Consider the following 15347-nt stretch of genomic DNA (forward strand, 5'->3'; position numbering starts at 1 on the left):
ATGCTTACCAGACCCAGAAAGATAGGATTGATATTTTAAAAATTAATATGAGCTACATTTTAGAAATGAAATAACTGAGACTAAAATGGCCATGTGACTAGCTCAATGTGACAAAGTTAGTAATTATCAACAGTGGGGCCACCCTTACCCTTTTTTAACTTTCTTATTATTGCATGATGATAAATCTTTTCCAATTAACTTCCTGAGGGAAGAAATAGAAACATTAACATTATAGGACAATCTGCACATGTTACAGCCTGGGCTTTGTTCCAGTCCCACCTAAAAATAGAATGTACCTCATTCCTTTATCCCAGTGATTCCTGTTGTCCCCAGGATGTAAAACCCCAGTGCAGGCTGCTTTCTGAGTACTTCATCAGCACTTCAAATGGGTCATGCACAGAGCCTCCATCTTCCCTGCACAGCTCCCCTGAGTCTTTGGGGACCAGATCATCATGAGTGCTGGGTTTCTGCTGTCCCTTATTGCCTATCTGTAAATAATACATCCACTTCACATAACTCACTGTGTGTGAGCACTCTGTCTCCCTGGATGCAGGCAAGTCATCATAGTTAACCTGCTTTGTACCAATCATGCCCTAGGTCTTCTGGATTTAGGCAGAAATGCCTGAACTTACTACAGTTCATAATGTAGTATTCCAAATAAAGATATATTTGTTGTAATATATCACCTGAGTCAGTTCTAAACAGTAAACAATTTTAGAATCATAACCTAGAAGGCACAATTGAATTTGAGAAAACTAAACATGTCTTGGCATGGTAAATATATTTCAAATCATATTTCTTATGTAACAAAATAGAGAAACCCAATATTTCATATTTAGGCTGTTCTATTTTCTTTTCTCATTTAGATGAAGAATGTTTTCACAATTACCTTTTCAGGAATGCATTATGAAATAGATATTTGTCAGGATAAATTTTCATTTCTATTACTCTTCCCTTTTGTTCTAAACCTTTTTTCTGAGTAGATGTATCGGTCGAGGATCTCTTATCTGAAATGACTGGGTTCAGAGTGTTTCTGATTTTGGATTGTTTTAGATTATGGAATATTTACATATATATAATGAGAAATCTTGGGGATGTACCCAAGTCTAAACACAAAAGTTATTTATGTTTATGAAACATACACTTTGTACACATATTAGGTAGATAGTGAGGAATTCTGGGTATCCTAGGGAAGAAAGTGGGTGCTGTTGTGGTTCACCCCCGGAATGGGTTTTCAGAGAGGCTCATGGGCTTGCAGTAAGTCTCACGTCATATAACCCTCAACTGTCCAATCAAAGTGGTTCCATGATGACGTCTGTGCCTGGGGAGGTCCCTATCTGGACACCATAGACAAGACCCAGACCATAATTAAGCTCCCTCTTTCTTTTGCTACAACAATGGGTCGGGTCATCCTCTGTGGCATATGCATCTTGCTCCGTAAACCTATATCTTGTTAATGCTCTATAATCCTGTTTTTCTCTTAATTAATCTCATTTTGGCGATCTCCTTACTTTCGTGTGTCATTCTTGGCCATGAGCGCACCAAGAACCGACTTTTCAGAGTGCGACACCACACATATAGCCCAAATGTAATGTTGTGTATGTACAATATTTTAAATGATTTTGTGTATAAAACAAAGTTTTGATTGTGTTTGTACTGTAGCACATCACATGAGATCAAGTGTGGAATTTTTCCACTTTTGAAATCACGTCAGCACTCAAAAGTTTTGGATTTTGGGGCATTTTTAGATTTCGTATTTTCAGATTAGGGATGCTTAACCTGTGTTACAATGTATTTTTAAAACCACAACTCATTATTTTATTTTTCTCCTAGAAAAAATTTTTAATTAATAACACTTCTTTCTGATAATCTGAAATATAGACTAGCAATATATCATTTGACGAAAGCCAACAGTAATTTTGTATCACATATTTCTTAGAGTAAGCTATTATATTTAAAGGACTAATATATAATATAAATTTATTTATTCATGATAGGTTTTTCTCAGATTTGAAATTCAAAATGCCACTATATTCTATAATCACAAATTAAAGTAGAATACACAAAATACCTACTCTACCAGGAAAAAATAATTGCCTTCTTGCTGAAAATACCTAGGTGCTACAAAATTGCATTATTCTCACCAGTGCAAGCTGACCGAATCTTTTTATACTAGATTCACTAGGCACAAGGTCATTTATAATGTTCTCCATTATGTATCCAAAGGGCAATTTTCTGATTTTCTCCCATATGTTTTAGTCTTTCTGACATAACTGACCCTTTGGAAGACAACTCTTTCCATCTACATGTGAAAAATGCTGAATGTATCCTTTAGCAATTTAAATTGCTTTTAGCAGGTCAGGTCACCTCATTTAATAGTTTCACATTACTTTATTCAGCTTGCAACTCTTAGAAACACAAAAACCTTTCACTCCAATTCTCCTTTTCAATAGAACTTAATATTGTATGGTTAGAAAAATGACTTTCTGGCATATGTGTTCTGCTTTTTCATATTCTTCACTGTCGCAAACACTGTATTTTAAATAAAATCTTGGATATAATTTTAGAAATTCAGGTTTTAAAAATAGTTGATGTCCAGACAAAGTCTTGTTCTGTGTGTTTTGATATCCCATAGGTATGTTTTGGCAGTAAATTATTGCTATTCAATTAGCAACACGCATTGAATAATGATAAGGACAAGGTTGTCTTCAATAAATTTTAAAGTTTGAAGACATAAGTTGCTTTCCATTATGCAGACAATTCTTCCTGAGCTTTTCCTTCTCCCACAGATGCTTAACAACATTTGAGTTGACTGCCTATCACTATAGATTTTAAAATACTCTTATATTTCATTGGGAATTCCTTTGGGAAGTATTAATACTTCAGGCCTGACATAAATGCAGACCTCTAGAGAATATCAACCCAGGCCTGCCTGTATTAAATAACATTTTCTGAAAATCTCTTGCTTCAGGGATTATTTGGATTTTGCTCAAAGTAAATAGTCTGCTTACACTTTATACTTCCTATTTTCACTATCAACTTGCCTTTTGTCTGCCAGTCAGGACCCTGTAGGAGGAGCAGATTCTTATATTGAAATCATTCTTCTATTTTATTAAGAAACCCAAATGAATAGTGACGTAACAACAATAATAAAGCATCTTTCATAATTTCATGAAAACTGTATGTGATATTTTACAGTTTCCCTAATTTGAACAATTCTTTTATGTTCTTTTTATAATGAAAATTTGTATCCATTTTTTATGAAAGAGGATTTAGCATGTATCTACCACGTGTTATTTTTTATTATTATTAAAGACTTAACATTCTTTAGAGTGGTTATAGATTCTCAGCAAAATTAAAGATAAAGACTTTCCACATATTCCCTGTCTTGCCTGCTGTGAACATTCTACAATAGAGTGGCATATTTGATACAATTGATGAACCTACATTGATGCATCATAATCACCCACAGTTTATATTAAGGTTCGTTATATATATATTAAAGTCCATAGTTTATATTAAGGTTCGTTCTTGGTACTGTACATTCCTGTGCCTTTGGAAATGTAAATAATGTACATTCACCATTACAGTGTCATATGTTATAGTTTCACTGACCTAAAAATTGTCTGTGCTCTACCTACTAACCTCTCGCTCCCCATTGTCTTTGGTAACCACTGATGTTTTTGCTGTCATATGTGTTCCTAAAAAAAAATCACCTAAATTTCAAAATGAGCTCTAGCTAAGAAATATGTAGGCCACAAATTGTATAATAGCAGCACGTTTTGGAAACTTTTTTTGCTATTAATGTTACTTTAAAAATAGTTTCTAAAATTCTTCAACCTATAAGTGAAAATAATAACAAATATGTTCACACAAAAAAATAGTAAAGTGCTATAATGTGAGATTATAGAAAATGTAGTTGGGGCCGGGGATGGTGGCTCACACCTGTAACCCTAGCACTCTGGGAGGCCAGGGCGGAAGGATCACTCAAGGTCAGGAGTTCGAAACCAGCCTGAGGAAGAGTGAGACCCCGTATCTACTATAAATAGAAGGAAATTAATTGGCCAACTAAAAATATATAGAAAAAATTAGCCGGGCATGGTGGTGCATGCCTGTAGTCCCAGCTACTTGGGAGACTGAGGCAGAAGGATTGCTTGAGCCCAGGAGTTTGAGGTTACTGTGAGCTAGGCTGATACCATGGCATTCTAGCCCAGGCATCAGAGTGAGACTCTGTCTCAAAAAAAAAGAAAAGAAAATGTAGTTGAGGAGAAAATGGCATTCACATAAACACATGTGAAATTGGAGGTAGTCTAAAGCTGACTCAGAGGGCAACACATGAGTAAGGTCCCTGGCTGGAGAAATGGTCAGCATGGGTCACCTGGCCAGCATAGCCAATGAAGCAGGAAGAAAAGGAGAGAGGATATCTGATAAGCCCAGGAACATGATATTTGTATTGCTAAGAAAAGAACTCTTCATGACACTTGCTAAAGAAAGGTGAGGCAGACTTTTTAAAGGAGAGCTGCTATAATGAGGTCTTACGGTACAAGAGAGAGAATGGGTTCCACTCTGACAACAGCATAAGCAAGTAGGAGTTTCTATCCAAGGAACAGAGTGAGAGGCAATGGATGGAAAAGTACTAAGAGTGGCACAAGGGATAAGGTAGGATTCTGGCTAAATGAACCTATCGGGATTCTTGTTGGAGGAAAGCCAGGATGATCATATCTCACCTGGTAAAATGTGGAGGATGAGGAACCTGATCAGACATTGACAGTGACAGATATCAAAGGTGGAAGATTCTGGCTAAAATGATTTAGCAGGATACTTGCTGAAACTAAGCAATGCAGATGTAAACCTAAAAACTCAAAAGTCAGGGCCTAGTATAGAAGGCATTTCAGTGGCACCTGAGAAGAATTTGGTCAAGGAGATAATTTCTATCAGTATTCAGAAAGAGCAGTGAGAAAAGAATTCAGCCCTTCAAAGTTAAAAGATGACCTGTTATATATTCAGTGTGTGTGTGTGTGTGTATACATGTATATATATATGTGTGTGTGTGTGTGTGTGTGTGTGTATGTCCTTAGTGTTGTATTCTCTTAAACAAATATAACCACTTTCCACATCTAAAAATCAAACCCTGCTTTTATCTTTTTTAAAAAATAGCTTTTTGAAAGTCTATTATTTGTGAGCACAAGACCTTCTAAAGTTTCCAATAAAAAAGCAATTTCTGGAAAGGTTTAGGGGTGACTGTTGGGTTGCAGTCCTGCGTAAAAGGGAATTTGTGAGACAGAGGTGTCCAGAAGCCAGGTGAGGTCATCACCCAGAAACCAGCTTATGACCACTCCTCTGATCGTGGTCTTCATGAGTAAATATCAAAGTCATATTTCAGACTCTCTAAGTTTTGATCATTTTATTTTTCTCAGCAGTTTCATAAATAATTTCCAAGAGGCCTAGAACATATAAACTGGAAAAATATCCTTTTGTTTCTTTAACTTTTTACTTTCAAGAGACTTAGAAAAGAAATGCAAAAATAACACAGGGAATTCTCTATACCCTTCAAGAACATCCTCTGATGTAATTATGTTATATAATTTTGAATAAAAAGCAAATCTGTACATAGGTCAGGAAACACTTTATTTGAAAAGGCTACTGCAATAGGAAAATTAATCTAAATATAAGATCTACAAGTTACTCAAAAATTAGGCAAAAAGAGTTTGTCTTCTATAGAGAGTAGTAACCAAGGCTAGAAAAAAAAATAGGTTTTGGCAGGGGCAGGTAAAAGGAAAACCTGGCAAGACTGGATAGTGAGATCAGATGATTTATTGTCGCGCCCCCTCGCCAGCAAGGAAGACACGGCAATTGGAGTTCTTCTGACAGCGCTTTAATGGGGATTGCTTAGCTGGTTACATGCGGAAGACGCCGAGGCGGTCTCGGGCTGCTTATATAGACAGTAAGTACACGGGGCATAACCTGATTGGTCAACACAGAACAGGAGAGGAGGCAAGGCTTTGCACATGCGCTGAACATCTGTTTGTCAGACGCACAGTAGGGTGTGACCAGGAAGCGGGCACCATCTTGGAATGGCGTTGCCACCGCGCCCCACAATTTATGCTGAAGGCAGTTTATTTTCTAGCAGTAGCTCTTAGGGAGAAGCTTTATACTGGCCCAGGCTGACAGTAGACCAATGTTCAGGGACCCCTGGGAAAGAAAAATCTTAGCCAAACTGGTTAATATATATTTTGTTCCAATTGATCAATGAGAACAAAACAATTCAGTAAATAATTTGAGGCAAAGAATGGGAGTTTGGAAGGTCTGTGTCTCACCTTGTCATAGGTAAGCAAGGGGCCATCTGTGAATCGTATCTAAATCTTATGAGGTAGGATGATTCTTTGCAGTGAGTCATTTTCCAAAACACAAAAAGGTGGTGCCGGTGATATTCCTTTTTTTTTTTTTTTTTCTTTTTTTATGAGAAAGGGTCTTGCTCTGTCACCTGGGGTAAAGTGCAGTGGCATCATCATAGCTCACTGCAACCTCAAACACCTGGGCTCAAGCAATCCTCCTCCCCCAGCCTCCTCAGGAGCTTAGACTACTGGCATGCACCATCCGCTAATTTTTCTTTTCTTTTTTTTTTTTTTTTTTTTTAGTTTGGAAATGTTTTTATTTTATTTCAGCATATTATGGGGGTATAAATGTTAAGGTTACATATATTGCCCTTGTCTCCCCTTCCCCCTTGAGTCAGAGCTTCAAGTGTGTCCAGGTTCTCCCTTTTGCTCAGGCTGGTCTCAAACTCCGGACCTCAAGCAATCCTCCCGCCTTGGCCTTCCAGAGTGCTAGGATTACAGGAGTGAGCTGCTAGCCCAGCCAAGTGGTGGGATTCTTTAACCATAGCTGTTTTCCAGAATCGCAGGGCTCAGATAAATTTTAACATTATCAATAATCATAGATAACAGGAGAAAGAAAATATTATAAATCAAAACAAAACAGATGTTAGCATAATATTGTTAACATGAGATTTCAACTTAGAATACAGCTAGGCACTTTGTCATAGTTTGACTGTCATTTATTTAAATAACAGTAGAGAAAATAGTAAAATATAAACATAATATGACATCTACTAACATTCTCATTTCCTAAAGTAAGTCAAATTCTAAAACCAACGTTTTGTTATAAATGTCATAAAAATATCCAAACTTCTTTCCTCATTGGCCAGATAGACTACTTCGATCCCAAATGGCAAAATGTGCTTTTGAGCTTTTACTTCTAGTGTGTATTTAATTTAGCACTCAGTCTTCTGTAAGAGATTAAAAATATTTATTTTATTGATTTATACTCACCATGGCATTTTTTATTCAATAAATTCTAAATGACACAAAGTTTAATTAAAAGCAAACATTAAGTATATTGTCACTGAATGAATCTTTTTTCCCTCTAGCTACCTTTCTTGGGAGACTTAACATGGAAACTTTTCTGAATTTAGGTAATTGAGGCTGATTAATGTTACCATGCAAGTGCCACTTAATTAAAGGAAAAATAATATACCTGTTATCTCTGAGGGAAAATCATCTTGCTAGAACTCTAGGTCCTCTGAAAATAATTGGCAAAATATAAAGACATAATTGGCAGTTATTAGTAAAGTTAGTGTTACGTAGAAAAGAAATAATAAATATATTCTTTCTAAAATCTTAGCCATGCAGTTGTTCATTATATCAAGTATAGTGCAATGTGGACTATAAAATTCCATGGACAAATGAAGAGGTCTACTTAATTTTACGTTCACTTTCTTCCTCAAAACAAAGATAGTTAGAATACCTGAGGATTCTTATTTCTTTTATCAATGAGTAAGTTTTACACAAGTTTCTAAAAGTATTTTTCAACTTGATGCTTCACAATTTCAATTGTAATACTATTTCGCATATTGTACTTTTATAAGACTTTCAAATATGACAGTGACAGGAAAAAATGGGGGAGGTGGGAAGCACAGAAATGGGAGAGAGCCTCTTTTTGTTAGGTTGTTCAGGGAACTGACTTAAAGCAGTTGAAGGGGTTGCTGACACCTTTGTGTGGGCTAAGAGCAGGGCAGAGCTCAGCTTTGTGTGGTTTGAAGTTTATGCAATTATGGGAGCTCTCTTTAAGAAATAATACAGCCGGGTGCGGTGGCTCACGCCTGTAATCCTAGCTCTCTGGGAGGCCAAGGCAGCTGGATTGCTCAAGGTCAGGAGTTCGAAACTAGCCCGAACAAGAGCGAGACCCTGTCTCTACTATAAATAGAAAGAAATTAATTGGCCAACTAATATATATATAGAAAAAAATTAGCCGGGCATGGTGGCGCATGCCTGTAGTCCCAGCTACTCGGGAGGCTGAGGCAGGAGGATTGCTTGAGCCCAGGAGTTTGAGGTTGCTGTGAGCTAGGCTGACGCCACGGCACTCACTCTAGCCTGGGCAACAAAGCGAGACTCTGTCTCAAAAAATAATAATAATACAAAATTAGATGAAAAAATAAGTAAATCACAACCAATTATAAATTTTAATAAGCTAGAAATGCCATACATGTCAAAATCCAGAAAAGTAACAATGTACTTGCAATTTTAAATTTTATAAATCAATAAATTTATATGCAAATATAGGATATATTTATAATTAACTTCCTGATTCCTCTCTATAGTACTTTTTCTCTATGTTTTCTGGCCATATACTTCTTGTTTATTCATTCAAGGTAAAAATCTTATGGCATTCTCTTGAGAGATAGGTAGTTCATTCTTTTCTCCAGATGGTTTATCAAAACTTATTTTATATTTTACTTTTTATTTTTTTTATTTCAAAATATTATGGGGGTACAAATGTTTTGGTTACATAAATTGCTTTTGTACCATTTGAGTCAAAGTTGTAAGTGTGCCTATCACCCAGATAGTGTGCATTGTATCCATTAAGTGTGAATTTACACATCCCCTTTCACCTGCTTGATATCTGATGAATGTTATTTTCATATGTGCACATAAGTGTTGATCAATTAGTACTAATTTAATGGTGAGTACATATGATGTTTGTCTTTCTATTCTTGTGATACTTCACTTAAAAGAATGGTCTCCAGTTCCATCCAGGTTAACACAAGAGGTATTAGTTCACCATTTTTTTTAAGGTTGACTAGTACAGTACTTCATGGTACACATATACTACATTTTATTAATCCACTCATGTATTGATGGACGCTTGTGTTGTTTCCACATCTATGTAATTGTGAATTGGGCTGCTACAAACATTCCAGTGCAGGTGTCTTTTTAATAGAATGTCTTTTTTATCCCACTGGGTAAATATCTAGTAGTGGAGTTGCTGGATCAAATGGTAATTCTACCTTTAGTTCTCTGAGGTATCTCCATACTACTTTCCATAGAGGTTGTACTAGTTTGCAGTCCCACCAGCAATGCATGAGTGTTACTATCTCTCTGCCTCCATGCCAGCATTTGTGTTTTGGGATTTTTTGCTAAAGTCATTCTCACTGGAGTTAAATACTATCTCATTGTGGTTTTGAATTCCCTGATGATTACTGATGTTGAATATTTTTTCATATATTCGTGAGTAATTGACAGGTTAGAAAAGTGTCTTCTGCAAATATGTGGAAACAACCCAAGTGCCTATCAATACATGAGTGGATTAATAACATATGGAATGTGTATACCATGGAACCCCACTCAGCCATAAAAAAAAGGGTGAACTAGCACCTTTTGTGTTATCCTGGATGGAGCTGGTGCCCATTCTTCTAAATGAAGTATCACAAGAACAGAAAAAACAAACACCACATATACTCACAATAAATTGGCACTAATCGATCAAAACTTATGTGCACAGGGTGTCAGGCAGGTCGGAGTGGGGAGGAGGGAACTGGTAAACTCACACCTAACGGGTGCAGTGTGCAATGTGTGGTGATGGGCACGCTTGTAGCTCTTGGGCAGCATAAAGACAATTTATGCCAAAGCATTTGTACCCCTGCAATACTCTAAAATTTTTTTTAAAAAACTGTACTTATACCTCCTAAATCTAGAAAAATATAATAATAATTTTTTAAAAAGTGTCTTCTGGTTTCTCAACATGTATTTGCTGGTGCTATGTAAGTTGCTAAGATTACTATTGGCTTTGTGAAAACATTTAGCAAATTCTTTTTTTATATCATCTCCCTCATCTAGGGAACAGCATGTGCATAGGCCCTGTGACAAGGTTCACATCAAATAGTGGAGGATGAAAGGGGTGAGTATATCTGGCTTGCTGAAGGCAAGGAAATGTGTTATGAGCCACGAAGTTAGAGATGTAGGAGATCATGTGGGGCCTGGCAGGTCACCACAGGGAGCTTGTCTTTTACATGAACAAAATGTAAAGCCAGTGGAGGATTTTTGAACCAAGGACACAGATCTAATTTAATTTAACATTTTACCATTTCGGGCTGCTGTGTTGAAAAGGCCATTAAAGAGCATGAGTGGAATAGGAAGATCAGTTTAAAAGCAAAGACCAACAAATAATTGCAGCAATAAAAAAGTATTATAAACACTTGAAATAGTTATTTAGGGAAAACCGAGCAGGAAGCATCTTCAATAAAACAATAACCTTTTTACTAACTGGAAAGTGTAACCAGTCTTTATTCCTCTCCTTATCCTAATGAGATACGCTTCATACTATCACTAACTTGATACTTTGATCATCCTACACCCTATGGTAACAATGGAAAACACAGCAAAATCAATATCTTAGTAGAAGTTTAGAGCCAGTTTATCAAAAATTCAAGGGTTGAATTAATCTTATGATAAAATGAAATATTCAGCTTAATACATTAAATTTAACATCTGGAATTTTTATAAGAAAAGAAATGATCATTTGTTTACAAAATCAAAAGTAAAAATTATTTTACTACAAAGTCTATTAAATTTTTTTACTCAAAATCATCTTTGTATTAATTAAGACTTAAGTGTCTATAATTGCTCATGTTGCTAAAATTACTTGTCTTTCCCTACCTACAGATTGTGAAATTCTTAAGCAAGGGACTAAGTTCATTTCACTTCATTATTCTCAGCTTTTAGCACAATTTCTACTGGTACATAGAATATGTTTAATAAATATTTCAAATAAAGAAAGGAAGGGATGATTCCGAGTGTCATTCCGTAGATCAGAAAGCAAACACCTATTTGAAAAAGGAAAGGAATAGAAGTGCTGTGAGCTCAACTGCTATCAATTCCTCAGCAAGCTGACATATTTCCCAAATTTCTCACCTGTGACCAGATGGTAGCATCTACAGAGGGATAGGACCTTTAGAACAGAGTGGATAACATGAGAATTTTCCCCTATTTTTACCACTCAAGAGTCCCACTTAACAATCAAGGTTATCTACTACATTCCAAGAAATTCACCCAGCAAGTAGCTGATGCCAGAATTGTTCCAGTAAACTGAGTTCATTCAATAATAACCCACAGATAGTGCACTAATGAAGTATTCCACTGGGAAGCCAAAGTAAAACAAAATAAATTACTGTACTGCTGAGAGGTTTTGGGGAATCAGAATTGCAAGCATTGGCTTTGTATTCAGATTGTCCTCCATATGAATGCTGACCTTGCCACTCTGACAGACATCCTAATTGGTTTAAGTATTGTAGGAGAAACAAGATCAATCCATCAGTCAAACTTTATCTTAGGTACAGTAAACTTCTTAGGTACTAGAAATTTTGAGCCATTAGAAAATATTCTCAGTGAAGACTTTTTGTATTTCTTTTTTCTCAAGTTGTGTTTGAAATGAAGAATTTTAAATACCATTTATTCAGAAAATAGTATAGAGTATAAGTGCCTTTTCTTTAATAACTGTATGTAATTATCACTCCACTCAGCTTTTTGCTTGAATAATTATACAGCATATTAAATATATGGTCTTCCGTATCTTTAACACAATTTTGTTTATTTGGGTTCATCAAAGAGTCTTCCTAAGAGTCTTCCTAATTTTGGAGCAAGTATGCACTAAATATGTGCTTATGAGTCAGACCTATGCATTATCCCAAGGGCAGATTTTATCATAGTAGTTTTGATGATACATTTTTGTAGGATATCATCCCAGTAGTGTTCCACTAATGATTTATTAGGATACTACATCATAGTATGGATACAGAATAGAAATTGGCCAAAGAATGACTTGGTCATTTATAATATTAAAAACTATGCATTATATATGGAGCTTGTCCTTATTTTTAGGAATACAAGTAGTCATTTATGTCACCTATCTAAATAATGTATCATCCATGGACAATAAGTTAAACTATGTTTAATTAAAACCAGCATTGCTTAATTCTTTATTTTCTCTGAATATATATTATGTAGCTATATAAATTAAACATGATAAAAAGCATATGTAATTTCTCACCAACATCAAGTGATGATAAATAGTGTAAAAGAAGATAATATACTATAATTAATATAATGATTTATGTTTTGTATCTATGCACATTGCATTCCTTTATATTAAAAGAATAATTTTCAGAGAAAGTACTATTTTCGAGAAGAAAACATGGTCTTGTATTCAGATTATTTTTATCAATTGGAAATTTATTTTTCCCTAGTTACTAAATTAGTTTTTCTGAAAGTAATAAAGCATTTATAAATTGGATAACCTGAATTTTTAGTTTGCTAAAATAAAAAAAAATACTAGGATGCAACTAATAGGAATGTTATTTTAGCTATAATGTTCTTTCTATGGAATCAAAGTATTTTTAATACACAATAAAATTCTTAGGATTACAATCCTGAATTATAAATCAAAATCTTCTGATACTCTGCTAGCTGTATTCCCCAAATCAATTTTTCCTTGTATAATGGAAATCTGGCCTTGTGACTATTTTGTGGCCAATAAGATTTAAGCAGAAACAACATATACTTTAATGACATATACTACTAAAGTAAAGCCATTTAGATAGATGTGGACGAAATTAGCATCTTTACAACATTGTCTTCCTGTTCATGAAGACAGTATCTATTTATATATAAATTTTCCTTAGCATAATTTTAAAAAGCTAAATTTTCTCCATATTTTTCTTGCATAAATTATTTAAGATTTTTTGATTTTAAATATTTATTTATGATATTATTCTATATATCCTTTTTACTATTACATATTATCTAATTACTTACTGCCACAACCAAAAAACGCATTGATTAATTTTAATATCATATATTCAGAAAGCTATTTCTTATTAATTCTAGCAATTTAGTTCTAGATTTTCTTTTGGATTTTCTAGGAAGAAAATTACATCATCTGAGATTAATACTAATTTTGTTTGGTTTTTTTAATCCCAATATCTTTTTTCTTTCCATTGCGTATGTAAATCAGGATATCCCCTTATATCTTTTATTTCTTTATATACTTCTGCACAGACTAGAGTATTCAGTTAGAAATTAGGATGCTGGAATCGATATTATGAAAAAATTTCATTTATAGATGTCAAAATGAGAAAGTGATAGCCCCAAAACTGGCACTTTAACATGCTGAGAGCCCTTAGAAACTGTCTCAGAATCAAGCTCCCCTAACTTCTCTAAATTCATCTTGTTCCAAGGCAAAGGAAGCCGCCCCCCCCCCCCCCCCCCCCCCCCCCCCCCGTCTCTCTCTCAGTCTCTTTCTTTCTGGAATTTCCATATCTGACTATGAAAGCTTGTTTCCAAAATAAAAACATTTATCTCAAGACATTTATCTCAAGATACCCTCCTTGGGTATCTCATCAAATAACCAGGAAAGATCAACCACCAGACAAGAGTCATCCCCACACCCAGATGGAATTTTCATCTATTCTTCTGAGAGCAGCTACAAAAGATTACCTAAGAAACTTCATCTTCATAAGAAGATAACCTTTCTTCTTATGAACCATTATCTGAGCATTAGGCAATTCATCTCCCCCACCATTTTCTCCTCTCCTATGAAGAAGACATTTAAGCTGCAATAATCTGGTCTTTCCTTGAGTTCATTTTTTGTATGACATCTGTGCACCCATGTGCACATTATAGTAATAAATTAATTATGTTTTTCCATATTAAGCTGAGGGTTTTTTTTGTTTGTTTGTTTGTTTTTTTTGGTTGTTGTTATAAAGGTGCCAGGTGTGACCTTTTATGTTGGGAGCAGGGAAGGATCACACCCTTTCTGCCCCTACAGTTCTGGTGACAAAGGTGGGATAGCAAAGACACCTGACTTGCCCCGAGCCTACAGTTAAGGTCCTGGGACAACTGACAAAAAGCCAGTAAAGCAAGGTAAGAATTTTATCAAGGTTAGTTGTCTCAGATGTCAACCTGTAATGCCTAATGAAGAATGAAGATGGAAGGTAAAAATTTCTCTTCATCCTTTCTTTCCTAATTTCAGGTTGGCAGGAGAAAAAAATTTGTTTGGATTATGACTCTTGTATAAATTTGGTTTGGGGGTATCTATTTCTTGTTGTTCCTTTTCATTTTCATGGCCTGCCATTTCTTTTTCCTATCTCATTTTTTGTCCTGAGAACTTGGCTTGGCTTCTTGCCTATCAGGGGTGCACGGGTTGTCAGGTCTGTATGTGCAGATGAACAACTGAAAAAGGTTGGAGCCCCCTAGAAAGCTAATGTACTGACTGTGGCCAACTCTCAAGGCATTGTCTAAATCTTTCTTTTAGCTGGCTTTGAGGGTGGCTCTGGATCTTGTGAGAACTGCTTCTTTGCACTTCTTTGGAGATGGCTCTTGTGTCCTTTGTTAAGTCATAAAAGGCTTATTGGTTTTGCTTTTGAGTCACTTGGCAGATACTTTTAGTTTAAAGAAAGAAGAAAAAAATGAAAAGAATTCAAAAACCAGGAATATTTGCTCTTTATACCAGCTGAAATCTAATAAGAGATTTTTTTTTTTAAGTTTTTTTTTTTTTAATAAAAGTGCTCTATGGTCAAAAGTCAGCTTAATTAAAAGCTGATATTCGGGCTACAATTTTTTTAAAGATGTCTTTCTGCTTTTTCTCATTTGAATCCTGTTTCTTCCCTCTGGGAATTTTTTTTTTTTTTCAATTGACTGAAACCCTTTCTTAAAAATTGTATGTTAAGTCCCTCTATGTGCTTCCTTTCTTGTTGGCATGATTTTTGATGAGAAAAATGTAAAAGTTCTTTGGACTTTTTGGGAAACTTAAGGTCTCCCCAAACTGGCTTCTCTAAGACTCATTCTTTCACTTACTTCCACTTCTTCTTTTTCCACTTTTGATCTTCTATCCAATCCTCTTTAATCATTGATATGCTCCTCTTTAACTCCCTACCTCCTCCACTTGGTGGTCAGTGAATGAAAAATTATTAAGAGAAAACATCAGAGTTCTGGTTATCATATAGATAGACCTAAGAG

Source organism: Microcebus murinus, chromosome 13 (genome assembly GCF_040939455.1).
Source record: "Microcebus murinus isolate Inina chromosome 13, M.murinus_Inina_mat1.0, whole genome shotgun sequence".
Lineage (NCBI taxonomy): Eukaryota > Metazoa > Chordata > Mammalia > Primates > Cheirogaleidae > Microcebus > Microcebus murinus.